General features: G+C 48.2%; 1 long non-coding RNA gene across 1 annotated transcript; it reads right to left on the bottom strand.

The window, feature by feature from the left end:
- Positions 1-2,926: 2,926 nt before the first annotated feature.
- On the bottom strand, positions 2,927-6,016 carry LOC114220831 (uncharacterized). Its single transcript, XR_003611630.2, has 3 exons — positions 5,533-6,016; positions 3,728-3,833; positions 2,927-3,572 (listed from the first exon to the last, which is right to left on the bottom strand). It is a non-coding gene; the product is annotated as an uncharacterized LOC114220831 (long non-coding RNA).
- Positions 6,017-6,102: the final 86 nt, after the last annotated feature.

Genomic DNA, 6,102 nt, shown 5'->3' on the forward strand with positions numbered 1-6,102 from the left:
TTGGGGGGAAAAAAACCTACCTGTAGCAAATAAAATAAACAAGGGTTAAGCATCCTTCCTACTGAAAAGAGCTTGCAAGTCGGAAAGAAACTCAAGACTCCAAAAGATGTGCAGATAATTCACAAGTGACAAATGCCCAACAGTTACGATATATTAAGATATTCAATCTCACTAATAATAAAAAAATGCAGATTAAAAGAACCAAAGGCTATTCTTCAGCCATCAAAGAAGATTCACACAAAACTGCTAGCACCTCCTACCTCCTGTGGCAAACACTGCTATGGAGAGTGCACCAGGTTTATGCCCTAAAAATATCCATTCTTACTATTTGGCCCAGTAATTCCACTTAAGAGAATCTATTTCAGGAAATTCTCAAAATTGCAAAGATATTTATGTAGAAAATGCTAATTGCAGCCCTGTTGAAATGGGAAGGGGTGAGGAATGTAAATAAGAGCCTGGAAGAGAGAAAAGACCTCTCAGGATGTGTGTATGTATTTGCACGTGGAGAAAGCAGAAAAAGGATACATGCAGGTTAGCACTGCTAATGCTAGAAGGTGGGAATGAGGGGGGAGTTATTCACTTTGTCTCTAAAGGCCTCCTGCATTGATTAACTTGCCCTAATTAACACAGCATATTGCTTTTGGAATTAAAAAACATACTCCAGGGTCACCTGGGTGGCTCAGTCAGTTAAGCATCCAACTCTTAGTTTCAGCTCAGGTCATGATCTCCGGATGGTGAGACTGAACCCTTCATTGAGCCCCTCAGCAGGCTCTACACTCAGTGGGGAGTCTGCTCGAGATTCTCTCTCCCTCTGCTCCCCGTCTCCGCCGCGCTCATGCTCTCTCTCTCTCTCAAATAAATAATCTTTAAAAAGAAAAAATAAGGGTGGCTAGGTGATAGACATTGGGGAGGGTATGTGCTATGGTAAGTGCTGTCAATTGTGTAAGACTGTTGAATCACAGACCTGTACCTCTGAAACAAATAATACATTATATGTTAAAAAAAAAAAAAAAGGCGCCTGGGTGGCTCAGTCGGTTAAGCAGCTGCATTCAGCTCAGGTCATGATCCCAGGGTCCTGGGACTGAGTCCCGTGTCAGGCTCCCTGCTCAGCATGGAGTCTGCTTCTCCCTCTGCCCCTCACCCCGCTTGTGCTCACTCGCTCTTTCTCTTTCTCTCAAATAAATAAAATCTTAAAAAAAATAAAAAATAAAATAAAAAATAAAAAAAAGAAAGAGAAGATAGCAGGAAGGGAAAAATGAAGGGGGGGAAATCGGATGGGGAGACGAACCATGAGAGACTATGGACTCTGAGAAACTGAGGGTTCCAGAGGGGAGGGGGGTAGGGGGATGGGTTAGCCTGGTCATGGGTATTAAAGAGGGCATGTTCTGCATGGAGCACTGGGTGTTATGTACAAACAATGAATCATGGAACACTACATCAAAAACTAATGATGTAATGTATGGTGATTAACATAACATAATAAAAAAAAGAAAAAAGAAAAACCTCAAAAAAAAGAAGAAAAAAATAATATTCCAGAAGAAAATACCCACATATAAAAAAATGAAACTATGCCAAATGGATCTGATCCTCATCTATCCTATCACACGGACCCTAATAAAAGAAATGAAGAAAAATAGTCATTAAGTCTCTCAGGCCCCACAACAGCCAACTCTGCCTGGCTGACTTCTGTAGCCATGATTGGAGGTGCCATACCCAGTGGCTCACAGGTAGAGGAGCAAACTACCAGAAAATCAAAAGTGATTTTCTTAATCCCCAAATTAAAAGCACAACACTCTTATCTTTGTCTAGAAGCCAGAGGGCATTAAGAGAAGAGACTGTGGTATCCCCACATGCAGGTCACTGCCACATCCCAGCCACACCAACACCCCTGAGTTATAATGCTATGACTTGGACCCCTCTGAAGTACCCTTTGATGCAAACTGTTTGCACAGGATAACGAAGATTAGCTAGAACAAAGATTAGCCTGGCCTGTTAGGAAAGTCATGCAGACATATACAACTTTCAGATAATACTCCATAGCACTTAAACCAGCAAAGATAAAAATTTAAAAAGCTGTGGGCAAACAAGCATTTACATATACATATATATATATAGTTTTCAAAATCAAAAATCAAAATCTCCGCATCAGGCTCCCTGCTCAGCAGAGAGCCTCTGCTGTCCGCCGCCCCCCGCCACCGCTTGTGCTCTTTCTCTCCATCAAATAAATAAATAAAATCTTAAAAAAAAAATCATTTAAGCCTAGATGGTAGAATGCCAAAGAAGGAAAAGACCTTTAGGATTAACATGTCCAACCCTCTCATTTCTCAGATGAAGAAGAAACTGGAACTCATACTGTCAAATGACACACAGAGCTATAAGACACTCTGATAACAGTATCTGCTCTTCTAGATATCACTGAACATAATTCACAAAGGGTTTTCACAGCCGTTATTTTCTTTGACCCTCACCAAATCCAGATGTTTCCACAGATGAGAAAAGGAAGGCTCAAAGGGTTTGGATGATTTGCCTACGTCACCTGGCTCCAAATCCCAAACCCCATACCCCTTTCACCAGCGGGCACTGTTGCCCAAACCATTCCTGACAACCCAGGCAGTGGGTTCCCCAGCTTCAAGCACACAGCCTGTCAAACACTAAGCACTCAAAAATTAGATGAGTGAATACCTCAAATTTGGAGAAAGCTAAGCAAATTGTGAATGATCAACAGAATATGACAAATCTTTTAAAAAGGAAGATGTTGATAAGCTGAAATCCACATTAGATGAGAATGCTGAACCTCCCAGAAGAGAGCCACAAAGATCCTAGACCTCAGAGACAGGTCTCCATCATTTTGGCCTCAATTACCCAGAGCTGCCTCACCTGATCATCCTACCGCCAACCACTTCCTATCTCTCTCTCCTCAGCAGGTCTCAGAAATCCGCAAGGCTCCCTACAGCCCACAACACCAAATCCAAACTTTGTACCCCAGCCTTCAAGGCCCTACCAGCTGACTGATTCTGCCGTTTCCTGAATTACTCACTGACCCTGTCCTTTTCTGGACTCTTCCCCTCCACCCCACAGAACCCCACTTCCTTTATGCTACCATATCTAGCCTTGGCTCCTCTTGGCTCCAGGTGAATATTGATCCCTTACCCCACTCATCAACCCCAGGTAAAAAGGGCAATGGCTTTTTTTTTTCTTTTAATGAAAGTGGACCTACATGACATTCATTTGAACCTATGTGATAATCAAGTTCACCAGAAACAGGCACAATGAACAGGGAGCCCCATCGGCGGCAGCCTCTAATTTGGGTAAGCAGGAGCTGCCTTATGCAACCTATCCAGTCCCTTTTCTGGCCTGAGGGGCCTTGAGTTCCTGAGGCTTTTCCTAAAATGGCCCACTGAAGGCAACCAGGTGAGTCTAGGGGCTGACGTCACACCTACCTGTCCTTCCCATCCAGACCCCACCCCAGATCTGTCACAGGAGTCAGGACCCCAGCTTCATTATCAGGCAAGTCCCTTCTCTCAGGAACCCAGTTTTTTCATATGTGAAAAGCGGAGAAGGGAGTAGCATACCTGAAGAGAAAAATGACATAAGAATATCTTCCCAGTTATTAAAGGCTTTCCCATAAAGGTACCAAGAATATCCAAAACCCCTTGTGCTGGGACACTGCAAATTGTCACAACACAGATAGCTTGGCCATCCCCTAGGTTGGTGTGCACAGACTTACCCCATTACAACATCCTGCTGTACGGAGGTCCCAGAGGTGCTGTAAGAAGTCGGTGCCTGGTCAGGGGTATGTAGTTGTCTGCAATCTTCCACCAGAATGAACAATGCTGCAAAGAACAATCTTGTATAAGCATTTATCATTGTTCTGCGTTTATTTCTCATGGTAGATTCCTGGAAGTGGACTTACTGGCTGAGAGGATGCATGCATTTTAAATTCTGATACTTAACTAGTTGAAAAACTACATGGCAGGTGCCTGAGTGGCTCAGTTGGTTGAGCGACTGCCTTCGGCTCAGGTCATGATCCTGGAGTCCCGGATCGAGTCCCGCATCGGGCTCCCTGTTCAGCAGGAAGTCTCCTTCTCCCTCTGACCCTCCACCCTCTCATGTTCTATCTCATTCTCTCTCTCAAATAAATAAATCTTTAAAAAAAAAAAAGAAAAAAGAAAAACTTTACATGGCAATTCTCATAGTCCACTGGTATTTAGGCTTTACCTGGGGAATCTGTTTACAATGTGCAATCCTGACACACTCCCAAGCCTCCTTTTACATCCCAGCCCTTCCCCTCCCCCTCCAGGAAGTCTGGGGAGGGGCTTCTGAAGCTGCTTTGTTATCCAGCTCCCAGGTGGCCCAGCGGTGAGAGGAGGGAGCTGGTGACTTCTATTTGCCCTGGAGCACCTCTCCTAGCACAAACCCCGGAAGCGCTGGTGCGGGGGCGGCACAATTTGCAGGGAGGTCTCTGGGATGTAGCCTAGGTCCCCAGTGGCTTCCCCCAAATGGCAGAGTCTGGCTCTCATGCACTGGACCACAATGCCTGGCACTAAGTGTTGCAGACAGAGTCATATCTCCAGACTCACCTGGATGCACCCGTTTCCCCTTCCAGACTCCCCCCTTCCTGAAGGTCCCTGCCCCACACATATCTTTGAGCCTAGTGACCAGGACCCAGGAGTTTTACCTTTACCCTAAGACTCCCCAAGCCTCCCTTCTCTAAGACAGAGCACCACTTCCCCAAGAGATCATTTGGGGCCTCCACACTGGGCTTCAGTCTCTGCATCTGTGAAATGGTGGGCGTTGGGCAGTGGCACTGACATTTTGGGTGCTGCTGTGAGGAGGATAGTGTGGCCAACTAGGTTCTAAGCAGTTGCAGTGAAGTCTGGCTTCAATCGGGAGCCCAGGTGCACTCTCACGATCATTTAATCAGCATTCTGATTGGCTTAAGGCCTGTTTGGAAAAAAACTCGATTTTTATTTTCAGATTTCTCCACTGCTGAAGCGCAATTAGGACCAAAAGCCTTTTCAAGGCTGCTCAAGGGTCCTAGATAGCTGGGCCCAGATGAGGCACCAGAGGCCCAGAAAAGGCCTCGGCCGGTTTTCGGCTGTGTGCTGCTGCGCTCTGGGGAACACAAAGTCTGGTGGGGAAGCCGAGGGGGGCTGGTCACCAGGTACTTCACATTGTGGCACAGAGCACAGGGCAGGGACGAGAGTGCTGGCACGACTGGCGAAGACCGAAGGAAACCTCCTGGAGTTGAGTGTAGTGAACCTCCAGAGACAGGCTCTGGACGTTTCTAGTCAGGTGGTCGGCCTCAGTGCGGTGAGGGCTGGGCTCCACTGGCGGACCCACCTGGGCTGAACGACACTGGTTGGCTGGGAGACAAGAAGCAAGTCTAGAGCCTCTGCGGCTCGTGGGTAAACCAGGAGCGGATATGTAACAGCACCAAGCCCATAACCCAAGGACTGGATGGGATGGTACACACCAAGGGCCCCGCTCCGCGTCGCTGTGGGATAAACATTCCTCAAGCCCTGTTTTTACCTCTGGCCGCCACTTGTGTTCTAGACCCAGGAGCTGCGTGCTTTGGGGTTGTGTCCGAAGCAGCCTTCTACCCGACTCTAGTGGCCGTTGAGGGCAGAAGAGGCGTCGCATTCAGAACCCGGTCCTCACCAGCTGGGGTAAATCCCCGGGCTAACTGGGCCTCAGTTTCCTCTTGGTGCAATGGGAACCATCACACCGCCGGCGGGAGACCTGGTGGAGGGAGCGGTCTCACAAACGTTAGTCTGCATTATTTCTCCCCTCGGTAACGGCCCCCACTCCCGGCGTGGAGCACACAGTAGGCGCTCCGGAAACGCTCTCCGAGAGGAGGAACAGGCCACTTCCTGCCCCCAAGCCGACTCTCCCGTGTCTGGGTTCCCCACCACTCCTCTTCCGAGGCCATGTGGCATTCCTGAGGGTGGGGGTGGGCGCAGGAAGAAGGTGCCCTCCCGGCCCCGCCCCCTCCGGGCGCGGTGGGCGGGACGAAGCCCCTGGCCGCCGTCGGCCCGCCCCGCGGGGGGTGGGCGTAGCTCGCCGCGCTCCGCACAAAGTTTGTTTTCTCCCTCCGGGCGG

Source organism: Eumetopias jubatus, unplaced genomic scaffold, assembly GCF_037043125.1.
Source record: "Eumetopias jubatus isolate StellerSeaLion01/CBP00866 unplaced genomic scaffold, mEumJub1_p1.0 scaffold_9, whole genome shotgun sequence".
Taxonomy (NCBI): Eukaryota; Metazoa; Chordata; class Mammalia; order Carnivora; family Otariidae; genus Eumetopias; species Eumetopias jubatus.